Source organism: Mus caroli, chromosome 2 (genome assembly GCF_900094665.2).
Source record: "Mus caroli chromosome 2, CAROLI_EIJ_v1.1, whole genome shotgun sequence".
In the NCBI taxonomy this organism is placed as follows: domain Eukaryota; kingdom Metazoa; phylum Chordata; class Mammalia; order Rodentia; family Muridae; genus Mus; species Mus caroli.
In genome coordinates, this window is record NC_034571.1 from 1,277,669 (window position 1) to 1,286,766 (window position 9,098).

The following is a 9,098-nucleotide window of genomic DNA, read 5'->3' on the forward strand; positions in this document are numbered from 1 at the left end:
TCTTCTTTTTCTCCTCCTTTTTCTTCTCCTTTCCTTCTTCCTCCTCTTCTTCCTCCTGCTCCTTCTCCTCCTCCTCCTTTCTTCTACTTTTTCCTTTTTTTTCCTCCTCCTCCTCTCTTGACACTGATCCTGTTGAATGGAGACTCTGCCCCTATAACTTCATTTAGTCACCTCTTCAAAGGTCCTTTCAGAATCCAGCTACTTTCTAAGGCTCCATGATTTGGATGTTAACAGTTGATTGGAGGGGGTGGAGAAGTGACTCCGGTGTGAAGAGCACTGCTGTAGGAGAGGACCCAGGTTCAGTCTCCAGCACCATATGAGACTCTTACAACCACATGTGGCTCCAGCTCCAAGGGATACAGTGCCCTCTTCTGTCCTTTTTAGGCACCTGTACTCACATGTCCATATACTGAGACATACACACAACTTAAAAATGAAACTATTTTTAAGAAACAATAAGTTTAGAGAGGGGCAATTCAGCCCAAAACCATGACCCTGGGTACATAACCTTCTCAAGTCTTAGAATCTACTTTGTTTTTTGATATGTAAGGAAAAGAACAAGCAGTAATCACATGTTCAAAAGCTGCTGGGAAGCCAGGGAACAGCAGGGACGCTGCCTGCTAGCCTGCCCCTGGCAGTGCCGCAGCCTCACCGCACCATTTTTATAAGGACACAGTGGCTTGCTGTCTGGAATGAGCCATCAGTTTCTCGGTCTGAAAGTCAGTATTTCCCAGTCATGGGCTTCTCTTGTTCCAGCTCTGAGACACTTGGCAAGTCCACAGAGCAAGCCAAGCATCAGCTGGGCTCAGCCCTAGCCTGCTCAGACTTGAGTCATCACTCTTGAGTTAAGCTTGTATCACCCACTCTAGCACTCTGTCGTAGCCACCGTAAGTTGTGGCTAAGGACTCCCAGGTCTCCCTGCTCCTCTCTGGCCACACACAGCAAGTCTGTATGCCTGCAACTTAAAGAACCTTTATGTACACTCTGACATAACTGTGTGGAAATCCAGAAAACCCCATAAGACTAAGCCCTCTGGCTGCTGGGAGCTCACAGAACAAAAAGACCAGGATGCTAACTGCATCCAAGGCCAAATTGACTGCGCCACCACCAAACCCCAAGAACTTTACAACTACACGAGGAGTTCCCTTTGGCAGGCGCTCTGCCTGTGGCAGGGATCCCAGTGGCTGAGCTGTACCACTGAAGAAGCTCATTCAAAAGTTATTTCCTCACAAACAGCTTCCCCAGTCTTACATCCAGATGTGTTACTAAATAAGTGGTGACCTCCCGAAAGTGCCTGTAGAAAGGCTGATTCTTCTAGGTCCACCCAGCCCTGAAGTTACACTAGTCATCATAAGATGCCTTTTCTTCAATGTTTGTGGTTGTAGCCAGTACATTAGACCCTAGACTAAAGGAAAATGGTCATTGCCCCGACCATCTCCTAAGAGCATGCAGTCTAAAGAGTGAAATCTCAGTCCAGTCAGAGATATAGAGAAGAATTTCTAAAGGTAGAAACACTGAACCAAGAAGGGAAACAGCAAAGAGATAAGATTATTAAGTCAGCCACCCATGCATGGTGTGTTATAGCTCAGAGTGCTTTCCCAAGTAAGAATAGAGAGCCCTGCCCTGTCTTTCACAGAACTTTTCAGACTACCGTATCTCTCCATCTTTTGCAAAATGTTCCCTGGTCAAGTTCCCATGGAGATCAAGAGATTCTCAACTGCTATGATGCTGTAGGAGCGGGAAACAGAAAGGAGAACACTCGGGGTGGAATAGTAGACACGGGATCCTCTGTGGTTCTGCAAATGGACATGTGCATATTATACAAAAGGAGTATAGTTCAGATTTTGAGATAGGACCTCATGGTGTAGTTCCATCTGGCCACAAAATTATAATTCTCCTGTCTACCCTGCCCCAGAGATCTGTCTGTCTCTGCATCCCCAGTACTGGAGTACAATGATCCACCACCACCTTCACCCACCTTCTCATTTCTTACTGGATGCAAGGTTGGCTGTCAGAGGTAGAGTACCTGGGAACCTATTGGTCAGAATGGAGAGATGAGATGGACCTCGGGTGACAGCATTGTGCCAGTGGGTAAAAGCCTGAAAGGTTCCCATTCGGATTGACAGGTTCCAACATACAGTGGGATGGCTGAAAACTTGACCCTGTGACCCTCTGTAACTGTTACATACTGTTGCCACTTGCTGACCTAGGCTATTGGAAAATTCGAATCAGTGTCAGTAAATAAGGTTAGAAGGGGACCCTTGACTTCTTAGGAGAACCTGTGACTCAGACCTTGACCTGTGCTGTGTCTTGTGAGAACTTTCTCTCCAGATTAGTGACAATATTGAAAGCAAGGTGACAGGTGACAGCTAATCAATCTACATTTGGGTGGCTCTCTCAACAGTGAACCCCCTGTGGAAGCATATCCCTAATCTTGCACTCCCCCAAAAATCACCTGGGAGAGGTGAACTGCATCAGGAAGTGAGATATGCTTATATACACTTCTTTCCCATCTGAGATCTGGCACATTGAACTGTAAGACTCTGCCAAGAAACTTACAGTTAAAACATATCTCTGGGTGGCTGCCTCCACAGGCTCTCTGGACCATTTCAAACCCTTCAGGATAGTCCAGGAATTCTTTTGGGGAGCCTCAACTTCTTAAGGCTCCTAGGAATAGGGTTCGATGTCATGACACTCGGGGAAACACTGTAGCTGGCTCTGGGGAGACATATATCCTACCTCAGCTCTCTTAAGAACCAGCTGGGTGGCTCTGGGAGGCCATTTTTCTTTTCTGTGTTTTACCATCCAAAAGTGATGTTTTTATCAGGTGTAATTTCAGCACTCTGGGAGTGGAGGCAGAAAGATCACAAGTTCTAAGCCAGCCTTATTTAAATAGTTAAGTCTTTGTCTCTAATGGAGGAGGGAAGAGGGGGAGGTGAGGGAGGAGGCAGAGGTATAGCAAACCTCTGTCTCCTCATGGACACACATGCACATGGGCACATGGCACACATACCCTCACATGCATGTACACATACATGCACACACACACACACACACACACAAGATCATGATCTAAATGATTTCTTTCTAGCCCTTTCTAATGGTCTCCATCTTGGGCTCTGATGCTTTGGGCTCAGTTAGATGATACCTTAGTGACATGTCCTGTATACATGCCATCAGAGTAAATTATCTGATTGTCTTTTAGCCAAATTGGAACTAAGAGAAAAGTTGGATGAAGAAGAATTTCAGAGCTAAGAGTGAGGTCTTAAAGTAGCTCAGAGAGGGATGGGAGGGCAGTGTCAACTCTGTCAGCTCAAACTGTCAGTTCACTGTGTCTCCAGTGCCTTTAAATCACTCACTTTTAATGGTCTTCCTGGACACAATCCCTGCATCCACATGGCCCGTCCAGTGCCCATCCCTCTTCTCTAGATGTCTTTTGTGATCCTCAAGACTGCTCACTGGATGGGAAATTTCAGGCTCATCAATTTAGCTTTCCCGATGCCCCAGGAGATGAAATTAGTCTCCAAAATTTTTCTTTCTATGTCAGGCTCTCACATCCCTTAACTCTTCAGAAATGATTACTTAGAATCCTGGAAGGAGCCTCAGGGGTAAGGGGGCTGATTCCACCCATTCTTCTTCTTCTAGCAGAAGACCAAGGGCTGAGCTCATGTCTGCAAGCAGGGCTATATTTTCGGAAAGACTGAAGTAATTTGTGTCCAGAGACTGGCTGCTAGTTATTTCTTTCCCCCTTCTCCTTTGCTTTGGAAGTGCTAGAGATGAAATCCAGAGTCTCCTGGTAGACAGGAGTTCTGCTGCTCAGCCACATCCTACAACCTCCGGAAACCAAAGCTGGCTTTGCTACCTGGATATATGGTCTTTTTAAAATAACTAGTTCACATACTCTCAGCAATGAGAACCTCTTTCTGTGGGTCCAGTTAGACCATATGTCCAACATATGTATGTGTATATGTATTTGTATATGAGTATGTGTGAGATATTTGTGCACACACACAGGCACATGCCTTGTGTCTGTGTGTGTGACAGAGATTATCTTAAAGTCCCCATAACTAATGACAATGGCTGACAGACTTACTCTAGATTTCTTTCAAAAAACTCCTAATTTGGGAGGAGGGCCAGACAACATCAAACTGGCTTCAGACTCTCCATGTGACTGAGGATGACGTTACAGTTCTGATCCTCCTGCCTGCACTGGGATTTCATACATGGGCACCACAGCTAGTTTTGTGCTGGAGATGGATCCCAGGGCTTCAAGCATGGTAGGTAAACAGTGCCAAAGGAGCTATCTCCTGAGCTGATTGGTCTTTGAATTTTCAGCACAACTGAATACCCACTTTTTGTTTCAAAGACATCTTTTAACAGTTGTTTTGAGGCATAATTGAACTTTACAAAATTACATGTTTTGCTTTCTTTTGTTTAAAATGTGGTCTCACAGTGCAGCCCAAGTTGTCTATGACACCACTGTGCAGTCTACTCTGACCTGACACAAATTTTCTGACTTAACCTTCTAAGAGGAGCAGATGTGTGTCCTACCACAGACGACCCGAATTACAGGCATCTGAAGCATGCAATGTGCTTGTCTTGACATGTGTGTATTCTTGTAGGCCATAGAAGGGACTTTGGCTAGTCTTGTACCTACACAAAGGCCCTCTGAGCCCCTTAGATCCCCTGCCTTCCCCCAGCCAGTCTTTGTGGCTTTGGGGAGAAGCCACTGGTCATTGCCACAAGGTAACCCACTGAAGCTGAGCAAGCAGTTTGGTTCTGAGTGTTCATTGGACTGGGGAATTCTCAGGAGCATTTAGAGGAAAGTCAGGTGGTTTTGTTTGCTTGCTTATCTATGCCTTCACCCAGAGTTCAAGACTGGGCATTTGGTAGGCAGGAATGCACCATGGGACACTGCTCTAGCCTTGAAGAGCTCTCAGGAACAGTGAGAGAAAGCTGTGTTGTACTCTTATGAGCCAGACCCCGCTCACTGTGGGTGGAAAGTTTTACTTCTTCTTGGCAGTGGTCCAGAGAGACTGAGTAGGAAGAACTCTGGGACCCTGGGACCAGATTTTGCTGTTGTAATTGGTTTGGTTTTTGCTTTGTTGTTGTTTCAAAACTAATCTCAACTCCATGCTTATGAAGCACGCTAGCCATGCAGGACAGGATGCAGGTTCTGGGGTGGACAACAGAGTGGTGCCCATGCAGGGATTTGAGCTGCTATCCTTCAGGAGACCCTGTCCTTCCCTCCTGATCTTGCTTTTTTTTTTTCTGCTTTCACAAATAAATACTCGGGCTTTGAACTCCTGGGAAAGTTTCTTGTTGTCCTCCCAGGTGTGTAGACAAGAAACCAGAGTAAGCAAAAGTCACCAGAGCTCTGTTCTTGCCTGGATGCTGAGTTATAAAAGGTGGCTCTCATACAGAGGCAATTCTCTGTCATCGAGGAACAAAAGACACACGGAAAAGACCAGCAATGAAGTCTGTGTGGCTTTCTTTATGTGGACAATGATTTAAGCACGCAGAACCCACATTATGCCCTTTGTCTCTCGTTACTGCCATTGAGCCAGGTGTCCAGTCTGCATTGCATCCTGGGAGCCTGCTCTGCATTGCATCCTGGGAAGCGATCACTCTGTGGCCATCAACAGCATGGCTTTCTATTCAGGGCCATTGGGTGACTTATTCAGAGTGAAGGCTATATAGAGTCAGACATGTTGCAATGTTTCTGTGGCACGTAACAGAAAAAGAACATGTGTGCCTTATGTTCTTGAAAAGCGAGACATGTTACTTCAAATGATATTTACGTGACATCCCCACCCCCCCAAAAAAAATTTAGGCCAGGAGGAAATGAGCCATATCTCAAATCACTGAGATTTCCTTCCTAGACTAGTCAGAAAAAAAGGGAGATTAATAGAAAAAAATCTGAGGTTCTTACTTGCATAAAATGTGTGAATTTATCTTCCCTGGAGGAGCCTTATCCCAGCAAAGGCCAAGGGTCAGAGGACATGCAAATGACTGTGCTTTGTGACATCACTGGATACTTGTAGTTATTGTTTTTATTCTTTAATTTTTAATATGCTGTATCCATGAGTCATTAGAAAGCTGAGACAATAAAAATGGCATAGTGGTTGGATTATCAATTAATAGTAGTGAAAAGGACCTGTTTGTAGGCATGTCCAACTCCCTTGCCCGATTTATAAAAAAAATCATGGATCTTAAATTTTTACCTTCTACCTTATTTAATGGGTATAAAGCATCAGTTTTGTGTAACGAATAATTCTAGACATTGGCTGCTCAGCCATGAGACATGTAGTCAGTCACATACTTGAAAACAACACTATCGATTTAGGTTACATATGTTAGAAGGTAGATTTTTTATTATTATTAAATACAACTTTTGTAAAATGCACCTAATGCCTTGAGCTGCTTGGAAAACATCTGGGTAACCAACACCTCATTAGCAAAGAAAGTGAGCTTGGGTTTAAGTTGGCTTGGTCAGGGCATTGCTGGGGCTGGAACAGGGACCTGGTCATGGCAGGCCAGCAGCATTCCACCACTCAGGTGCCCATGTCTGTGTTAATAATAATTGTACTTGGGATTAGAGAGATGGCTCAGTGGTTAAGAGGGCTGACTGCTCTTCCAGAGGTCCTGAGTTCAATTCCCAGCAACCACAGGGTGGTGGCTCACAACCATCTGTAATGGGGTCTGATGCCTTCTTCTGGTGTGTCTGAAGACTGTGACAGTGTAGTCATACATAAAATAATACATCTTTAAAATGATGATGATGATGATAATAATTCTACTCAAGAAATTCATATCATAGCCCCTTAAGGGGGAAAAAGAAAGAAAGAAATGCTTACTATAGTGCATAGGCTGTGTTTTCACAGAGAGGCACAATGGGAACTCACTTAGCATCTTCTCGCCTCTTCATTTTCCAGAAGATAAGGAAATGAGGTGGTGCCTCAAGGTATGGAAAGCACATCTCTCTTCTAGTCCAGCCCCCTACCTTAAGGTACTCCCTGGAGAACAGAAATCCAGATATGAGATCCAGGTGTGGACACCTGGCGAGTTACCAAGGCTACAGTGTAGCCAAGCAGGATCTCCAACAGAGACGTTGGGTGAGCCCCAGGGTGGGAAGCTGCCGCTACATATTAGGTGGCTGTGCTGGGATTGTGCTGGCTGAGGTCAAGGATGGGGTCTTCTGGGGTAGGACCGGGTTAAACCAAGTCCATGATAGGCTGTAGATCCCAACTTTTCTGTACTCTGAACTGCAAAATTCTGAAGTCAGTGGAGTTGGGGGTAAAAGTCTTGACCTCTGCTCTTGCGTGAACTTGTATGTACCTAAGCAGTAACTCACATCTTCTGACCTCTTCATTGCCCGGAAGGGAAGGGAGGTGGCGCCTCTGGGTGTGGAAAGCCCCATCCTCGTTTTTCTGGTTGTTGACTGTCTGGGGACTGAAACCCAGAACTTTGCACATGGTGGGCAAACGCATCACCACCGAGCTGCATCCCACATCCTCGTGGCTTTGGAGGAAGATACACTTTCATGGCCTTTCATCATTCCCTTTGAACACATCCTTGACTTCCTGGGAAGTCAGCCAGGCTGACTGAGAGACTGGGAAAGGCAGCTATGCAGACAATGACATCTCCTTTGTGCCTGTGACTTGGGCCACAGTCTGACCTTTTCTCCTACATATGAAGGGAAGAGGTGACAGCTCCAAGCTCAATGGACACTCAGCCTGGCAGCTGATGACACTGACTGCCCTGGGGTCATAGCCTGTGATGATTTCCCTCTTACAGACTGACAGACTATTATGAATGCAAAGCCTATTAACTCTATTCCAGAAAGGAGAATGTGAGGCCTCAAGAGAGCAAGCAAGGCCAGCTGAGGAAATACACAATGCATCTGCAGATGAGGTCATGGCTAGGCTCCAGTGGCAGTGACAAGGAGGGGTCAGAGGGTTTGAGGCATTGCATGGGAACCGCCTCATTAAGAGTCTTCCAGTTAAATGTTGCAGAACGCCCTGCCAGCCCCAGATACAGTTAATGAAATGTTTAGGACAAGAAGAGACCAGGAGGAGAAAAGGGAATTGTGGAAAGCCTGCCTTTACCCTGCATCTCCTTTAGTCACACTGGTACAGCTTCCTCAGATTGCTAGCAGGAGTGGGACACAGTGGGCCCTCAATGCTGGACCCATAGCTGAAGAGTCCCAGTGAGCAAAGAGAAATTCCCAGTGGATGAAGCTGCTTCCCTGAACCAGCTGTGAGAATACAACCCCATCAACTCAGTACTTAACAGGCTGAGTCAGAAGGATCGTGATTTAGAGGCTAACCTGGGCTATATAGCAAGATCATGTATATTTTTTAAAAATCAGAGACTGGGGCTATAGGATGTAGCTAAGTTGTCACCCACTTGCCTAGGCTGTGCAAGGCCCTCGGTTCCATCCCAAGCACTGCAGAAAGGAAAGCAGAAATGGCTGACAGAAGGGAGGGTGGAAAGGGAGAGGGAGGGAGAGGGAGGAGGAAATTAAAAAAAAAAAAAACAGACACCCCCCTGAGCCCTCCTAAGTCAGAGATCATCAAGTAGCTTTGGGAGAGGCTGAACTTGGCAGGAATCAGAGCTGAGCAGGTGAGTTAGCTAAAGGCTTACAGGATTAAGGGAACAGAACCCAGGCTCATGTTGGTTTCAATAAATCTGAAAGCTCATCTTCTCCCTCCTTCACCATGCATCCAGCCACCATGCGCTCATTCATCTGTGCATCCATCCATCTATCCATCCCTGCAATCAGTCCACACTCACCACCCAGCTCAGTGGAAATGAAGGAACTGTGTTAGTTACTTATCCAATTGCTGCAACAAAGACCCAAGAAAAACAGCTTAGGGACAGAAGCCTTTATTTGGGCTTACACTCAAAGGATGCAGTTTATTTAGTGGAGAGTTTATAGAGGACAGAGGTTGAGGTAGCTGGCCACTGTGCGTCTAGAGTCGGGAAGCAGAGAGCTGAAGGTGGGGCTTCGGCTCACTCCTTTTCCTTTGTTATAGAGTCCTCTGGAACCTTAGCTCCTGGAATGGAGTTTAGAGTGGGTCTTCCCTTGTCTAGAA

At 45.9% G+C, this 9,098-nt stretch overlaps 1 protein-coding gene across 8 annotated transcripts in view; it reads left to right on the forward strand.

Annotated features, from left to right (window-relative positions):
* The window catches only part of Frmd4a (FERM domain containing 4A), a 584,600-nt gene that overhangs the window by 413,983 nt on the left and 161,519 nt on the right, over nt 1-9,098 (forward strand). The window lies entirely within an intron of this gene.